At 37.2% G+C, this 18,973-nt stretch overlaps 1 long non-coding RNA gene across 1 annotated transcript in view; it reads left to right on the forward strand.

The window, feature by feature from the left end:
- The window catches only part of LOC138918565 (uncharacterized), a 43,983-nt gene extending 30,029 nt beyond the window's left edge, over positions 1–13,954 (forward strand). Inside the window, exons 2-3 of the long non-coding RNA XR_011428081.1 lie at positions 6,488–6,688; positions 6,918–13,954. This is a non-coding gene — a long non-coding RNA (uncharacterized lncRNA). The remainder of the gene's footprint in view (positions 1–6,487; positions 6,689–6,917) is intronic.
- The last annotated feature ends 5,019 nt before the right edge of the window (positions 13,955–18,973 follow it).

Genomic DNA, 18,973 nt, shown 5'->3' on the forward strand with positions numbered 1-18,973 from the left:
TATAAGTATGTATATACTCCTTTGAACTAGTTCTAATAGCCTGCTATTTCCCATATTAATTAATTTTATTTTATTTGGCTTCATTATATACTTGTATAAGAGTCATAATTTTATGGTAAAATTATTCTTGAACAAAGATAAGGGACACCGCTTAAGGTCACAAATCCTGTTGTCACAATTTACCGGGTAGAGGCAATACAATTTTCCTTATACTCCATTCCTCTCTAGAAGTGCTGTGGAACAAAGAGCATTGGAGGATTAAATAGGAAGGGTTTATACAGTTTTCGACAAATAATATGAAAAACATGTGGATCATTAATGCATCAAATAAATACTACCAAAGTTATTTGTTAAAATTACAAGACACATCAATCGACAACCTGACTCAGTGATAGAATTCATGTATCTTAGTCTGTATCAAATTGTGGTTCAACATTTCCTTGTCTGCTTTCCTATTTTTTGAAGACAGCAATTTTCAGTAAACTAGAAATTATATCTCTGAGTGGTGTTTTTACTTAAAATGTCTCAAAATAAATTAATTGGCACATTTTTTAGTTGACAAATTTCAGTCTTAAAATAAAAGTGAATAACTTCTTGTTGGGGGAGAGGTGTAGAGACACAGAGAAAGGGAAGGAGTGAAGGGAAAGAGGAAGGAAGGCAGGAGGAGGGAGGGATGGAGGGAAGAAAGGAGCACAGAAAGGAAAAATGACTGTCCTCTTGCGCTATTTAGTATATCCCTTCTCCTGGGGGCAGTGGAGGAGAAAGAGAAGCTGAAACGCTAGGAGGCATATTGAATGATAATTAAGGAAACATTGTTTTAGCTACTTTCAGCCTTTTCATAACTAGCACCTGAGCAATTTCTCCCCTTGTCTTAGTCATTAAAGAGAAGCTATTTGTCACCGAAGCTTTTTCATTGTGTCCTCACTGAAACAATCCACTTTGCTGGACCATCCCCAAGTTTCTATTTGAGTCTTTTTGAGATTAGAGATCAAAACATTTTATTACTGAACCATGACCATTCCATGGCTTGGTGAAGCATTGGCTTTTACTGCAGTATTTTCTATCTAGATTAAAATAATTAACTTTTAATTGTTCAACATTCTGTTTCAAGACTGTAGAATATTTTGACAGCTCTTACCCATTGGCATTTTTATGATTTAAATTTCTAGCAAAGCATTTTCTTTGCCTACATTTTTCATATGAGTCATTCTTGCTTTTGTACCTTTGTACCTCCTAAAACGTCTTCACTCCATCCTCAAGGATTTGCAATTTTGAGTGTAATTATATGATATATTCTTCCCTGTGAATCAGTTTTAAAACATATTAAACAATTATTAGTTCCTGAAAGAAACAGTCCTAAGTGGGAGAAACAAATGCCAGACCAACAACCCAGAATCTACTGTATTGTTCCTAGGTTTCGAATTGGAACACTTTGAGAAGTTTGACAAATTTTCATATTTGAACTTAAAGATTAGAGAGAGTGAAAATCCAAGTACGGAACTTTTTAGTATGATAAGCTAAAATTAAAATTGGGGTTTTTAGTGAAAAAGTCCAATCATTTAATGTTATTTACTATGACCATTTATACAAACTAAAGAAAATATAATAACAGAAAATCTAAAACATTACCTTTTACTTTGGTTTTCAATTTTGTTTTCAGGTGTACATCGTAATATATTTTGAATTCTGTGTAGATTACATCATGTTCACCACCCAAAGATTAATTATAATCCATCACCACACATGTGGCAGATACTTTTACATATTTTTCTCATTACTCAAATATTAACAGTGCAGGGCAGAAAGTTGGAAAACAGAAAAATATTAAGAGAATAGTAAAATCACCAGTAATTCCATTCCTTGAATATAATTACCATTATATATACATGACAATATTAATATTGTGACATATCCTACATACATATATACATGTCATATGTGCATACATATATTTTATATTTTTAGCCTGTTCTTAATGTTAATGATGCATTATGAACATTTTTTCTTAGTAATAAGCAAATCTATGAAATGTAATTTTCAATGGCTGCATAGACTTTATCTTATAGGAGATTCCATAGATAATTTATTTTAATTCCCCTTTTTTGAATATATACTTTTCATCAATAATAAATTATTATAAGTAATACGTTGCTGAACATTTATATCTATCTATCTTCGAATGGTTCGATGTATTTTGTCAGCATTCAATAGCAAAATTTCATCTATAGTTACTAGCACTTTCCACTTTGAAGATTCCAGGCAACTAAGAACAAAAGATATTCATACTTCAAGGTCTTTTGGTCCATACTGTCAAACTGTCCTCTAGAATTATTAAACTTCTTTATGTACTCACCAATGGATTAACAGGATGACAGCGTTTAAAAATAATTTCTATTGTCTAACGAATATTTATTCAGTACTCATCAGGAAAGGAATGGTTGCATTTGAAGTACTCTGTAAATTATTGTCTGAAGAATATTTTTTAGTTTCGTTACTTATTAAATAAAGACGTTCATCATTCAAACTGGATAACGTCAAGGATAGATTTAAAATTTGTTCTTTCAAAAATACTGAAACGATTTTTTTTGGCTAAATTTTGAGCATAGTTCTATCTCAAATTATATATGACCTAGAAACGGGTAATTAGATGTTATGTTTAGCAATAAGAGGAGGAGAGATAACAAACATCTTTTTGAGTTTCCACCACTGAGAAGCCAAGTCCTTCCCTTGTCCATTTCTTTCCTCAAACTCCTCCCAATTCTGCAAAATGTATTTGCATATGGAAAGGGAAACAGCTCCCTTAGGGAAAATTGCAATTAAATGTCTAGCAAGGGAAGCAAACATAATGCAAGCTTAAGGGTTATCAAGGGTCCTCTCAACCATCACTAGACAACTGCTGAGTGCTGTAGTCACTAACAAATCAGTACTACACTCTTCACAAATCTGGTGAACCCACATCCAAGTTGGCTGTCAAGTCACTGTCTGAGGTGATTACAAATGCCATGAAATCTTACTGCCATGGAGTTTCTTTTCAGAGACTCTACTCTTACACTCCTGACTATTGTATTTATATTTCTATTTTTAGAAACATTTGGCACTTCTTCTTTGTGTGTGTGTGCGTATGCGTGCACACATGTGCATGTTTATCTTTGAGTAGGAGTAAGAATGCCACAAATATTACACATGGACCATTTGGGTTCTGAGGATTTAGCCCTCAAAAGATTCTGAGCTACCTCCTACCTAGGGAGGTCTGATTATCACCTCTTAAGCATATAAGAAGCCGTAAGTTGTAATTGTTTGTATGTAAAACACTGATGATGGCATTTTAAGTTACAGAACTCACAGAGAGAAGTGTATGATATTGACTACATTTCCACTGGGATTTCAAAATACCCAATTATTAAAGGAGACAGTAGTCATAGATGAGCAGATATGGACAGGAGACCATTTCTCACCATCATCCACGCAATGCTGTTGATTGATGTCTACGCCACTGTTTCTGTTTCATCAGGGGTCGGGGTTGGGTATAGGACAAAATTGTGTTCATGACCTACTTTTAATAAAGGCCTCAGAAACTGAGGTTTTTTTACTTCCTACATTTATTTACCTCTTGAGACATAGCTGGTAATTTATTTTTTGGAGATTCTAGATATGGCTAACTCTGAAAAGAAAGGGGAGTCGAATAATTCAAGTAAAGGATTAAAATCAAGAAAAATAGCCATAGCTGAACTTAAAAATATGCCTCTGCTGACAAGTGACAAAAAAGGAGTGGAAAACCCTGTGACCCTGACAACAACTTCTTAACTTTTTTTCCCCATGTTTCTCCAAGATTCACAGATTTTAGACACTAAAGAAGATAAATGATGAGTGAACAGTATCAGGTGTCCTTCAATATTCTCAGCAATGCCCAGGGGTTCCATCTGTATTTCAGTACACTCAACAGCCAGGTGAGCTACCCCAAGCACTTATTGAGTTTGTAGCTGAGGTGCTGGGGAAATAATCAGCATCTGCATAGCCTGCCTTTTGGGGCCACACTTGTTACCCAAACGCATTTTCTTTAAGAATCTAATAGTGGATCCAAACAGCTTTAAAAGAAACAAAAAGAATGAGGTAATTTATTTTAACATTTCTCTATGGCTTCATCTAGAATCACTTTAATACATATCCCAAATTCTCACTGAACTAACCAGAGGCACTCTGGGCACCCTGGTTTTCCAACACTTTTGCCCCCAAATATCAAAATTGTAATGACAAAGTGCAAAATAAATGCAATAGATATGGTGAAAAATGGCTGAGAGTCAAAGCTCAAGTGATAATTCACTCAAGGGGACCTGCTGATGTTATAAGTGGGGAAAGTAAGGTTTGAGTTATTTATATTTAGCAGAATTTTAAGAGTCAACCATCACAATTTATCCAACTTGTGGGTATCAATTATCTTTTCTGTGTCTATCCATCTTGAAAACTGGTAACCAAGGTGGGAAAAATTGCCAGTTAATGAAGAAAACAAACAAGCAGATTATTCTTTGGAAAGTCCTTATCTTTTATGGATGATAAGCAAAAACTGTTGTAGTGTGTGCTCTTAAGCTTAAATCAAAGCTATCTAAATACACTTTTCAAGAAATCAAAGAAAGGACCTAAGAAAAGAAAAACAAATGATGATTTCTATAATCAATTCACATACCTTGTGATTTTTAATCAGATAGTTTTCCTGGCTTGCTGAGAAGTTTTGTTACTTTCATTATTATTTCCTCAAACTGAAGGAAATATTATTAAACATTTGAGTAATTTTTCATTCTAGACACTTATACTGAGGAGACCATGACATTGAGGAGTCATCAGGTAGTGGGGCCTCGTGTTTTAGGCTGGAGTGTGGACTTCCGCTGGGAGGCCATCAGCGAGAGTAAGCTTCTCTGTCCCTGGAGCCCTGCCTCCTTAGCAGCTTCAGCCTGCTCCCGGCCATCACCTGACTCCGATGTTTGCTCATTCAGCATTTTTACGTCTACTGTCTTCGCATCCAGTTAATCTCAGCCTTATTTGCTTTCTGTGTTTGGATTTGAAGAAGTTGTCTCCCAGCCTTTGGAACCCCCTCCCTCATTCTCCATTTCTCAGAAGTAGGCCTGATCATTGTGTTCTCTACCTGTTCTAAGGGACGGATGATCTCCGAGAGTTTTCCTCTAGCAGGAGCATGAGTAACCTTTCTTTCTTACATCAACTAATACTGATAGTAACGTCAACGACAGCAACAGCAAGAAAATACCTCTTGTTGTGAACGTAAATTCTAGCTCATTCGCTTGTCTTGTTTCCTTTTCCACGTGCCATCCAATACAAGGCTGTCCAAATATATAAAACCTCTAATACTTTTTCTTGTTGCCAAATAAATGTAGAGATTTTCCTACTCCAATATTTCTACAAAGAGGATTTCCCTGGCAAATAGGCTTCTTCCATTTTCTGTTTTTTGTTTTATTGCTTCTATGTCTTTTCATACATTCTTGAAATAATTCGACATAGTGACAGCATTTTTCTTAGCATAAGCAGCATATCCTCAGAATTAGAGTGTCCTTATGTTCTTGATAAAAATGAAATTTCTCTATACCCCTGCAAACTACTGAATCAGGATCACTAGTAATAACTTTAGAAGGAGCGTTTTAAGTGAAAGCACCCAAAGGGCATCCTTTTGAATGGTAAACTTCAGACAAATAATGAGTACATGTAAATCCATTGTGTTACTGATCTTTTTCACAGTCACTGCTGATTTGCTGCAAAAAACCAGTACAAATTTTTCTTGTCATGATTATTTGCATACAGTTGTATGTTTTTTGGGGGCATAGGGGAGAATCTATCAGATAAAGTGTTGCAGAGGCGGGTTAGTCACTTATCACAATAAATCTCTGAAATGTTGACATGGTCCCTACCATTGCATGTTACTCCAGATACCCTAAGACATTCTAGTACCTCAAGTGTGAATGTGATAAATGTTTAAATATGTTATTAAATAGTAAATATATATTTTGAATCAAAAATAAATAAAATGGAAGTAAAACTTGATAACTGCGTTGTAGAATAGATAATACACTAATACATCAATAATTGAAAACTATACTATATTGCCACGTGTTCACTAATGCCGACATGATGATCTGTAAAATGAGTTCGTCGTTGGAAAACCACATCTATTGCTTCTGAATTAGAGGCCTGTATACAAAGCAGCCATTAAAATATCTTTTTATTTGCAATTTAAGCCAGTTTCTTTGCATAATTAAAAAAAAATCACCGTGTGTATAAATGTTATGACATAATTATATTATCCAAAAGTTAAAAATCACTGTACAGTTCTTAATGTAACAAGATATCCCCCTACTCCTTGAAAAAGTTAACTTAAAATTTTCAATTACTACGCAATTATCATATTAAAATTTCATTAGAATATTATAAGCTACAGGGCTGTGATCATCAGAATTATCTTAATAATTATTTCCTTCCAAAATAGGACAGGAACGTTGAGAGTGAAAGCTGAACGAGAAACGTGATAAATACTGTGTGGTTCAGGTGAAGAAGCCTGTTAAGAAAGGAGAGTCACGCCTGGAGGGTTGGTAGCCAGGGACAGTATTCACAACGCGATGCCGGCTGCTCTGATAAACCACCGCTTCATTGAGTCTGCTCACTTCATAGAATCTATTCAGTACCCCAGGTAGATTTATCACTTTTGTAACAAATAATGGTATATTGATTGTTAGTTGTATTGATGTCAACAAACTTTATTATGCAGTCAGTGGCTTAACACTGGTCTAATTCAAGTTTGGGCTTTATATATATATATATATATATATATAGCCTCTAGCATTTGTGTATATTTAATAATATATTGTCTGTGTAGTTCCGACTCTAAATCATCACCACAATCTACTCATCTCTTTCAGGTGCAAAGATGCTGGATCACTGGCACTTCCAGGGCTATTTTTGATGTGCTGAATGATGAACTATCAGGATGTCTTCATAAGTTGCCATAGACCACCAGTGAAGCTCACGGTCTTGGTCTTCGCATGTAAATTGGCAGGAGTGCCATAGGGATTGCCTATCTCATGAGGACAGGGCTGGCCTCACGGAAGTGTGACCTGAGAAGTCTCACAGAGTCTTGGGCTGAGAAGGACCCCATGTCTGTTTTAAGGTTTTGCTGCTGCCATCCTAAATTTTTAGTTTTTGAACAAAAAGCCCCACATTTCAGTTTGCACTGAGCCCCTCCCATTGTGTAGCCAGTCCTGGATAAGGTTGTCACAAAGATTGAACAAAATAATATAACGTGTGAGAATACCAAATCCCCGGAATATAGTCTCTTGTACTGTCCCCATACAAGCACTTAGGGAAATGCTTACCACAAGGGAGAGGCAAATTATTCACCATTAAAACATATTTCAAGGTCCAGCTAAAGAAAATCACCTCCATTTTATAGCTGCTCATGATTCTTCAGTTGAAGACTGTTAGCACTAAGCACTTTAGTTGCAAAAAGCAGAATCATAATAGCTAATTTTAGCAGAAAAGAGATTTTATTTCCCTCTCAATCCATTTTCCGTGTGACAATTAAGCTCTAATCTGCCAAGGCATCCAGTGTATGCAGTGAATGTATTTCTCTCCTATCCATGAGAAGGGAAGTTGCCATATGCATGATAGTATTATGGACCATCTTTGGGAGGATTGAGAAAATCATCACTCAAATCATTTTGCATTGTATGGTTCAGTTGAGGAACCCAGTTAAGGTAGTGCTTGAAGTGTCTACAGCCAGGAGGAATATCCCACAGATGAGGCAGAATGCCTCTGCAATGACCCCATCATGCTACAAGCACTGAAGTTCCATCACATGCCAAGCACCAGGCAGCAGAGCATGCCTGCGCAACGTCACTGCTCCCCCCAGCTGGACCTCCCCCATCACCTTTGATGGAATTTGGATCCCACCTGGTCACTGCTTCCTAGAATTACCCTCTTCAGAACCCAAGTTCTGGACTGATTCCTCTTACTGTTGCAGCCTAGGTCACATGCACATGATGCAGTTTCAAGGGAGGCCAGGGAACTGAGTTTATGGTTTCTATATTAGGAAGGCAGAAGTCATAAAATAGAAAATGCTGACCTGCCATAATCATGGAAAATGTCCAAGAGGGGAAATCGTTTTGTTTAAAAATTCTGTCGTCCTTAACTTGGCGTAGTTTTGTCCCAGGGACAACTTGGCAATATTTGAAGACATTTTGGTTGTCACAACGTGGGGGTGCTGGGGAGGGAAAGGGAGTGTGGTACCATCAACTAGTGAATAGAGGACAGAGATGCTGCTGAACATCCTACAGTGCACAAGTCAGCCCTTCACAACAGAGAAGCATCCAGCCCAAAACGTCAGTAGTGTCATTGTTGAGAAATTCTGCTTTAATCTGTCTTTCTCCCGTAATTACCATGGGTCTCTCACATCATGATGACTAAGGGTGAACCCCAAGAATCTGTATTATTTTAAGTGCTTCGAGTGATACTGAAGTATCCAGGTGTTGCATTCAGCACAGACCTCTTTAATGTACGGCACATGTGTGTCTTTCAATCTAGAATAACAAGTATTAAGATTTACCTCTGTTAAACTGTAAACTGTTGATCTTATTAATTTTTGTCAATGTATCCCCTGGAATAATAGATTTCACCCAGTCATTCTTAAAAGATACTTCTTTATTGGGAAAGGATACTATATATATTGTGTAGCAATTATGTGACAGATATTGTGCTAAGTGCTTTTACATCATATTCCCACTTAAATTCACAACAAAATTCTGCTACAGACTTTATTTTTCCTATTTTATAAATGAGAAAAAAATTAAAGCCACACATAATTATGTTATTCGACCATGTTTGCAATGGTGGAGCTGGCATTTAAATGAGATCTTTTAGAATCTCAAGTCTGTTTTATTTGTTTGCCATTTATTCATCTACTTTTTCAGTGATTCTGGAAATATTTATAAACAGTGAGTAAGAAAACAATTTTTGCCTTCAAGTTGCTTGGAGACCTCATTGGACAGATAGAAAAATGAAAACGCCCTATTCTATCTACCATGAGGAATAAAGGGCCCATATGGAAACGGAAACTAACTCCAGGCTAGGGGTGAAGGAAAGCCAGATGGAGGAGAGGTTGTCTGCGCTGGTATTTAGGGTGAGAAGATAGCCAGCAGGGGGCGCAAAGGAGGTCCTCACAGAGTGCGTGCCAAATGATCAATTCTAAGGGGTTGTATGTGTCCTTTGAAAGTGATTCTTTTGAATGTCAAGTGTCATATAGAAAGAAAACGGATTAGGCAATTTAGGAAAATGGTGGAATAAAGCAACTGCCAAATTCTGGTAGAAAGATATTGATTGAGTTAATGAGCAGTAAAAAGCGGCAGGATTTGGAGACCAAACATGAAGGAAACAGAAAAGGCAGTAGACTCAGATGTCACCCAGGTTTTTAGTCAGTCGCCTGGATGGATGGTAGTACATTTGGCTGCAGGTAGGATCACCTGCTGCGTAGTTAGAAGGGGCTGATGAGATTGGCTGCCAGAGTACTGTGTGACAATCAGATCAGGTGGATACATCAGCACTCTCCGGGCTTTCTCTTGGATTTATTTCTCTTCTTGTTGGAGGTGTTTCCTTCAATATTTATTCCAAATATAGCCTTTGTGTGACCAAGTTTGAGTCTTTCATGCTGAAAGATATCTTTATTTTACCTTTTCATTTAAATATGAGTTTAGCTTGATATACAATGTTGGGCTCCAGATTTTTTTCCTTCACTTTTTGAAAATATCTCCACCTTGCATATAGTATTGCTGTTAACATGACCAATGTCCACCTGATTCCAGGTCTTTGTATACAATCTGCCTTTTCATTCTGGAGGATCTCAGATTCATTTCTTTGTTTCTGATGTTTTCACAATTCATTCAAATGGGTTGAAGTGTGTTTTGTTTTCCTTTCATATGTAGTTCTATGGGCCCATTCAATCTGAGTTTCTCATTGGTTACTTAAATACTAGGAAAACTTTGTGCAGTTTTTAAAATATTTGTTCTTCTAAGAACTATTATTTCCTTTACTTCTGAGATTTCTATTATACAGATGTCAACACATCTTGTGTACACTATACCCCGTTAGATTTTAAATCTTACCATTTATCTATCTTCTGGGAGGCCTCCTCAACCTACTCTTCCAGCCCTTATTCATTCACTATCTTGGCCCATTTTATTATTTATCCCGTCTAGTGAGTTCTTTACTTAAAGTAACGTACTTGTCATACTCAGAATCTTCATGAATATCTGTTCTGGTTCTTTATGAATATTTGTTTCTGTTTCATTTTTTCAATTTCTATTTCTATTCCTCAAAGATATTTATAATTATTGGGTTGTACTATTTAATTTGTAATCTACCTGGTCTATTAATTATGCCTCCTCTGCTAAGGTTTTCTATTTTTGGTTTCTCTTTTATGTTGCATATATTCCATAGTTATCTCAATAATTGTTCTTAATTTTAAGGTCATATTCTTTTGGAGAATCTACTCCCACTCTGGTTTTGGGTACCACAGGGGTGATCAAATCCTAGGGTCTAGGTATAGACTCTGGCCACATTGGAGTTGTGGAAGTGTCCTTTGTGCAAGGGAGCTTCTGATGTGACATCAAGGACTCAGGTATTCTGTGTCCCCTCTCCCCACATACGCACATAAGGGCTGACCCTGCTCCTTGGGATATTATCGTCTAATCTCTGTCCTGGACACTTGACTTTTTAAAGAGATGCCTCCTGTATTTTAGGAAAGAAAGAAGATGTGTGTTACTTTTTTTTCTATCTCTTTTCCATCCAAATGGGTTTCAATCTCTATTTAGCATGCCATCTCTTTTTGGCACTGACTCTAGGCTACTACATTACTATCTTAGAGGAGAAAGTGTTAGACAACTTCCTCCTGGGCCAATGTGGAGAGAGAAAGTGGGACAACCCACGTCACTGGACCCTCTTGCACACATTGCTATGGCTATGCTCCTACTTAATAACACTCTTGCCCACTCCCCCGACCTGACACCCACAGCACACTCTGGACCCCTTTCACCTTTGGCCTCAAAGGGATTTTTCATAGACTCTCTTGATAGATTCTGAGACTCATCTGTGCCCCTTCTCACATTTGTGATAATTCCAGAGAGAATTCAAGCAGCAAATGTGGGTTTATCACCTCCTCCAGAACTGGAATCCTCATGTCATCTGTGTGATTGCCTGCTCTCCTACAATGTTGGTCTCACTTTGCGGTGTTGCTGACATTTCAAGAAACTCTCTTAAATAGGGATATTTAAGTGTTTCTCTTTGTAAATGCTATTCTCCTTTGGAGATGCGATAATTACACGTTATAATTACACTTCAAGTTCTTTGAGACAATTATCATAAGCCATTCCATTGTTTTACTTGAAATGAGTGAAAAACTTTATACAAAGGTTTTTTGGTAATGTTCTTTGCAGAAATATTGCAGTTGGTATGAACTTCTCAGAGAAGCAGGGTTTTTCACTTTTACCTGCCTAGCATCTAACCCAGGTCCTAAGATGTGATACAAGATGTATGCTCCAATAATGTCCATTTTACTGAAATGCTAGAAAACAAAGGGGAATGGTGGTTGGTGTCAGATAGAACTGGGTTTATGTCTCAGCTAAAGAATTAAGCCAGATCTTTGCTCTTGCTAAACTTATTTAATAGTTCTAAAATAAAAGGGTATTATTGAATGTAAAAATAGAATGCATTAATATACACAAAGTTCTTAATAAGTACAGCGCTTGATGTTTAATAAATTTTCATCATATGGCAGTCATTACATCTATAATAGTAAGTAATGATTTTATTTAGATATATATATCATTTACAAATCTGATTTTCCACATACTGCATGAACCTCTGAGCTGGCTTACATGATTCTAGGATCATCTAATCGATCTTGAATACTGCTGCCAAATCCCTCTTTCTTAAAACCACTTTGATCACTTCAGGTTCCCATCCAAAGTCTTTGATGGTGTCATTTTCTATTATACCTAAATGCAATTTCTCTGCTCAGCTTTCATAACTCACCATGACTTGGCTTCATCCTGCATATCAGTGCTAGTCAAGATTCTTTGGTTACAAAAACCAGAAAACCACTTAAGAAATTCCAAGTAAGTGTGGTAGGAATAACTATTTTCATAGTGCAATAGCCTTTGTGATGATCACAAAATCTAAGCCACCATATTCAATAAGAACATTTCAGGGAAGCAGCTGGGGAACAAACCTCTTCTTGTGTTCCAGAAGTGACATACCCTCTACCTTCTCTGCTTTGGAAACCCTTCTACTAGAGAATGGCAATACATGGCCACCAGCTTCAAGTCAATATGATTCTATAGAGCTAACAGTTCCCAACAGCCAACTACAGCCTCTGCATCTTTCCAGATAGATCAACTGGTTTTGAATTCAGCATCTACCTCTGGTCCATTCTGCTGGAGAAGTGGTAGAGCTGGGGAGGCAGCAGGTGAATGGAGTGTGCTTCCCAGGCAACAGTTGCTGAGAGAACTTCTACAAATGATTATAAAGATGATGCATACAGAAAAGTATCCAATATAAGTTTCCAGGATATACTTTTTATGCTATTCAGTCATGTCTCCCTTATAATCAGGAACCAAACATGTTCCACTCTTCCTCAGCGTATTTGTACCTGAAACCCAGGCCTTAACAGGCAACACCTCCCTCTTCTCCTTTACTTCTACAAGCTTGTAAGGGTCTGCTGAAGTTATTAAGTGGACATAGATGTGTACTTAATAAGTGGGAAGATGAGTGAGTGAATAACGCTTGCCAGGATCATTCCACTTTCCATTGGTTTTCATTTCTGTGCTTGCATCTACAAATTTTTCTGTCTACTCAATAAAACTTGGCACACAATGATGTGGTTTATGAAAACAAGTTTCTTTAAGCTATTCTGTCATGGACTCCTTGTTGTTTGATGTGTGTTAATTTGCTCTTCTCTGGGCATTACATATCTTAGGGCAGAAATCATGTCTAAACTTCTATTATAACTCCTTGAAATCTATCATAGCACTAAGATCATGGTTCATATATAATTAACACTTATTGGACCGGGCCAACATTTGGTCAAAACCAGACCAAACTGATTTAGAGAAACTGGGTTTGGTTTTTACTTTTTACACAGGAATAGAGATATGAAAATCATTGGTGAGATCCATAATTTTTCTAACTTATTCATAGTAGTCACTGCTCACTCCTCACAGAAGTAACTACAACTCAATTATACCACATGTTTTTGCTGTACTTTTAAAATTTTCTTAACAAAGTGGAAGAGGAGAATGGTAGTATGTAGGGGTAAGACAATTACCCAGATGATAACTTCAACTTTAGTCAACACTAAAATGGGAAAGTAGGAATTCAGTGAGCTCTATTCGACATATCAACTTCAGGAGATTCGATAATATGCATGATAGCCTTGAACTGCATTATTCTCACAGCTGTTAATATAAAGGGAAGAGCTCTAACTCCTTACGTTTTTAATATAATAAAAGTAATCTAATCAAAGATAAGGTTTTGAGGCATGCTTTCCTAAATCTGTAACAACAACAAGAGCTATGTTTATTGAGCATTTAGTATTTGTCAGGCATTAGATTAATTGCTTTACATAGATTATCTGTTTTATCGTGGTAACTATGTAAGTGTTTACTAATATTTTACCCTATGAAACTGAGGCTGAAGAAGTTTGAGTAATTTGTCCTAGAACACAACCAATCAGTAATGGATTTCTAATTTAAAGGTGTTCTGACCTCATAATCTGTGTTCGCTTTAAGTAAAGCAGACAGCTAAGGATTTCTGATGAAACAAAATAGGTTTTTTGGTTGAACATATTTGATTTTTGAGTACATTTATATTTCAGGATATAAAAGTGAAAATAAAATTATGTTGAACTCAGTAATTTTGAATATAATTTATTGAGAAGACATTAAAGCAAAAATTATTTCTTTGATAACTATCAAATGTGGGAAGAAACTATTTTTAAATGACGTTCTCTCCCTCCATCTTCCTTTTTTGTTCAAAATTCTTAGTGAATTTAATGGTTCACAGGACCATAAACTCTGAGCCTTTAGCATGCTTATTTTATAAAATAATGTTTTTGTAATTTTAGAGGAATTTCCTAATGCAAAACTACCTTTTGAATTCTAACTTCAAATAATTGCAGTGTGCCACATCACAGATGACTCATGGCTGTTGCTGAGCTCTACAAAGTGTAGACTCTCTTGCAATGGAGAGCAAGATATATGGTATTATGCTGTCTTGTGGTTTCTCCTTTTTCCTTTAATACCTAAGGAAGTTAAAAACACTATTTTTACAATTGGAAAATATTCCTTAATTCATCCCATTCTCCTCTGGCTAGTATGGCATTTCCAGTTTGACCTTATAGCTTAACGTAAATTTTATCTATCTCTGCTTGGAGTAGGAAGAAGGCAGTGAGTACCCTGGTCAAAACAGGAGAATAAAGAGAAAAAGAGGCACAAGAGACATGTTCATCTCTTTGTTCTCCTAATTTCTCCGTGTCTATGATTCCAAACTTAGTCAAGCATGTTTATGTAAATATCACTAAATATCTAAAAGGAGCTTTAAAAACCTTGCTATATATTTTATTTTAAATTAACAAGTAAAGGAAAGAATGTTCAAAGGCACAGAGGCACGAGAGAATATGTAAACTTAATGGAAGATTTTCCAGATAGTATTCTCAAACATTAGTGTGCAAAAAATCACCTGGGTCTTGCTACGAAAAGTCTTCTGAATCAGTAGGTCTGGCATGAAGCCTGCGCCTCTGCAATTCAAACAAGTGTCCTGGAGATGCAGTTGACGCAGGGGCCATTCTTTCAGTAGAAAGCACAAAGAGGGAATTGCCTGATCTCTGTCATATTTTGAGAGCTAAAGTATAGCTCTAAGAGGTGAAGTAAGTATTCATGTAGACAAAGTAAACCTCTCCTTTCTCTGCTCCCCAGATCACTACTTTGTTTTGACTGCTGGACCAAGGATGATGAGAATAAACAACTCTTTATAGCTGTACAGTCATGCGTCACTTAATGACGGAGAGGCGTTCTGAGAAATGCATTGTTAGGCAATTTCATCATTGTTTAAACATCATAGAGCGCACGTACGCAAACCTGGATGGTCCAGCCTACTGCACACCTAGGCTCTATGGTATAGCCTATTGCTCCTTGTCTACAAACCTGTACGGTACATTACTGTACTGAATTCTGTAGGTAATTGTAATGCAATGGTAAGTATTCGTGTATCTAAACATAGAAAAGGTGCACCAAAAATATGGTAGAAAAGATAAAAAATGGTACATCTGTATAGGGCACTCACCATGAATGGAACTTGTAGGACTGAAAGCTGTTCTGGGTGAGTCAGTGAGAGAGTGGTGAGTAAACGTGAAGGCCTAGGACATTGCTGTGTACCACTGAAGCCTTTATAAACACTGCACGCTAAAGCTACACTAAATTTACAAAAAAATGTTTTCTGTCTTCACCATAAATTAATCTCAATTTACTGCAACTTTTACTTTAAGAACTTTTAAATTTCTTTTAACTTTGATTCTTTTGTAATAATACAGCTTGAAACACAAACACATAGTAAAGCTGTACAGAAATATTTTATTTTTTTATATCCTTATTCTAGAACCTTTTTCCTATTTTTAGAATTTTCATGTTTTTTTTACTTTTTAAACATTTTTGTTAAAAACTAAGACAGAAACACACACATTAGCCTAGGCCTACACAGGGTCAAGATTGTCAACACCACTGCCTCTACCTCCACCTCCTGTCCTGCTGGAAGGTTTTCAGGGGCATTAATACACGTGGAGCTGCCATCTCCTATGATAACAATGCCTTCAGGAATATTTTTAAAGGACCTGACTGAGGCTCCTTTTGAGGAGATGTCACACTTTTTAGCAATATGTCCATGGGAGTTTTCTTGGTTTGTTTCTTTTTTTCGTCAAGATTTGCTTGTAAGCAGATCATGCGCCATGAACATTCCTCTCTATTAATGAAAACCTTTTGGTATTGGGGTCCATGTTGTCAAACTTTTAAAGGAGTTTGTTGAGGTCTGAAAAAGCTTCTGCTAAACATTTCACTGTGGGGTTCTTCTTTTTCTTCTCCTGCATTTTCCTTTCTCTTGCCTCTTCCTCAGCTATACATTTCTGTTCCCATTCCAACAACTCCTCATTAGTCAATGCTTCAGGAACCACCTCTAGAAGCTCCTCATTGTCATCCTCACTTGCATCCACGTTAAAGTCTGCCTTCTCAGCTACAGCCTTGTTGATTTTTGCAATCTCTTCATACTTGGCAAATCCCTTGAAGTCATGGACAAACCTCTTGAGTGTCTTTGAGATGCCATTCATCCACTCCGTGTTGAGATGGCCCCAAGCCCAAGCAAGATTCTTAATGGAGTCATAGATGTTGCAATCTTTCCAGAATTGCTGCAATGTCTTCTTAGTACTTCCTTTGGTTGCTGCAGCAATAGCCTGGGCAAATGTCCTCCAGTAGCCCTTACAAGCTGCTCTAACTCCTTGATCCATTGGTTAGATCGAAGAGGTGGTGTTTGTAGGGAGAAACCCTTCTTTGATATCGGGATGAAGATCATCAGTTAAAGGAGGATGTCCAGGAGCATTATCAGCAGTAAGGAAAATCTTGAAAGATATGTTATTCTCCAAATAGTACTTCTTCATTTTGTTGGCATAGCAATTCAGGAGGGCATCTTGGAAGAGGAGCTGGGTCATCCAAGACTTTTTATTGAGCCTATAGTGCATTGGTATTGTGTGCTTATTGATATACTTGAAGGCTCTGGGGTTCTCACTGTGCCAGATCACAAAGGATTTCAATTTGCAGCCTGCAACATTGCCCCCAGTCAGGGCTATTATCCTGTCCTTAAAAGCCTCAAAAGCATGGATTTGGCTTTCTTACAGATGAAAGACCTTTCAAGCATCCATTTCCATAATAGAGAGTTTTCCTCCATATTGAATATTTGCTCTGGCAAGTAATTTTCCTCTACAATCGGATTATCTAGAGTTTCCAAAAATTATTCAGCTGCCTTCATATCAGCACTCACAGACTTGCCACTCACTTTTACATAATAAATAACAATTCTTGAATTGTTTAAACTACCCAGAGCTAGCAGTAAACTTTCAACACTGTAGTTGGGTCTAGCCTTTTTTTCCAACAACACAAATAAACTTTTTGCTTTGGCTGTGAACCTCTCGGTGCTGAGAGGGACATGCATCTGTGTCTGATCTTCAATCTAGGTCTTTAGAAGTTTCTCCATGTCTGATATAGGTCCTTGAATTTTTGTTAGTCCCGTTGTCTTCAATGGAGCAGATACTTTAACAGCTTCTGTCACTTTGTTCTTGTTTTTCAAGATTGTATCTATGGTGGAATGGGACATGCCTGACCAGCAAGCAATAACCATCACTGGCTTTCCAGCTTCACAGTCCTGAATCACTTTTAATTTCATTTCCAGGTCTATCACTTGACATGGCCTCTTACTGGCAACACTAGAAGTGGATTTTGTATGTTTAGGGGCCATGATTAGCAGAACAACGCAAGATTAAATCAAGATCAAGAGAAAATTATACAATTAAGAGATGCGGTAAACAGGAGATGTTTGAGTTTGCTGCTGGTGTAATGCAGCATACTGTTTCACAGTAAACTTCTTTTATCAATAGAAAGAGTACACTCTAAAATAATGATAAAAAGTACAGTATAGTAAATACATAAACCAGAAGCATAGTCATTTATTATCAAATATTATGTACTATACATAACTGTATGTGCTATTCTTTTATACGACTGGCAGGGCAGTAGGTTTGTCTACACCAGCATCACCACAAACTCGTGAGTAAAGCATCGTGCTATGATGTTATGAGGTTACAATGTCGCTAGATGGTGATAGGAATTTTTCAGCTCCATTAGATCTTATAGGACCATCATTGTATATGTGGTCCATCGTTGACTGAAATGTCGTTATGCAACACATGGCTGTGTTTAAAAATCACCAGTTTTTCTTGAAGACCTATTAATTTTAAAAAATTCAAGTACCTGATTATACTTTTATCACATTAAAGTAGTAGCTAGAGTTCTACAGACTCAGATGTATCTGTGGAGTAGGCAGGTGACATCAGTGTGTGACAGAGGCTGATGTAAGAAGGTAAGCCCCATACTGTTTGTACTGCATACCTTATCTAAGGTAGAGTTCTAAGAGAACTCTTGATGTGTCATGCCCTTGTGTTATCCTCTCTTTTTAAGTGTGGGCAGGAACTTTAACTTGCTTCCAACGAAGAGAATATGGCAAAGGTAGGATGGGATATCAGTCTCCTAATCATTATCTTCTACGGCAAAGGTGATGGGATTTTGCAGGTATATCCAAGGCCCTTAATCAGTGGACTTTATGTTAATCAAAAAGGACATTATCCTAGGGGCCAGCCTGGTGGCACGCAGTGGTTAACTTTGCACATTCCTCTTCAGCAGCCTGGGGTTCACCAGTTTGGGTCCCAGGTGCGGACATGGCACCACTTGTCAAGCCATGCTGTGGCAGGTGTTCCACATATAAAGTCGAGGAAGATGGGCACAGATGTTAGCTCAGGGCCAGTCTTCCTCAGTAAAAAAAGAAAAAAAAAAAAGGAGGATTGGTGGCAGATGTTAGCTCAGGACTAATCTTCCTCAAAAAAAAGAAAAAGTACACTATCCTGGATGTGTCTGATTTAATCAGGTGAGTCATTCCAAAGAAGGACAAAAGATCAGAGCCCAAAGAAGAGAGAGAGACTCTCTTGCTGGACTTGAAGAGACAAATTGCATGGTATGGAGAGAGTCACATGGCAGAGAACAGTAGATGTCTCTAGAAGCCTAGGGTCTCAGTCCTACAACCCTAAGAAACTTAATTCTGCCAATTTCCAGTGAGCTAG

The sequence above is a fragment of the Equus caballus genome, chromosome 17, assembly GCF_041296265.1.
Source record: "Equus caballus isolate H_3958 breed thoroughbred chromosome 17, TB-T2T, whole genome shotgun sequence".
Lineage (NCBI taxonomy): Eukaryota > Metazoa > Chordata > Mammalia > Perissodactyla > Equidae > Equus > Equus caballus.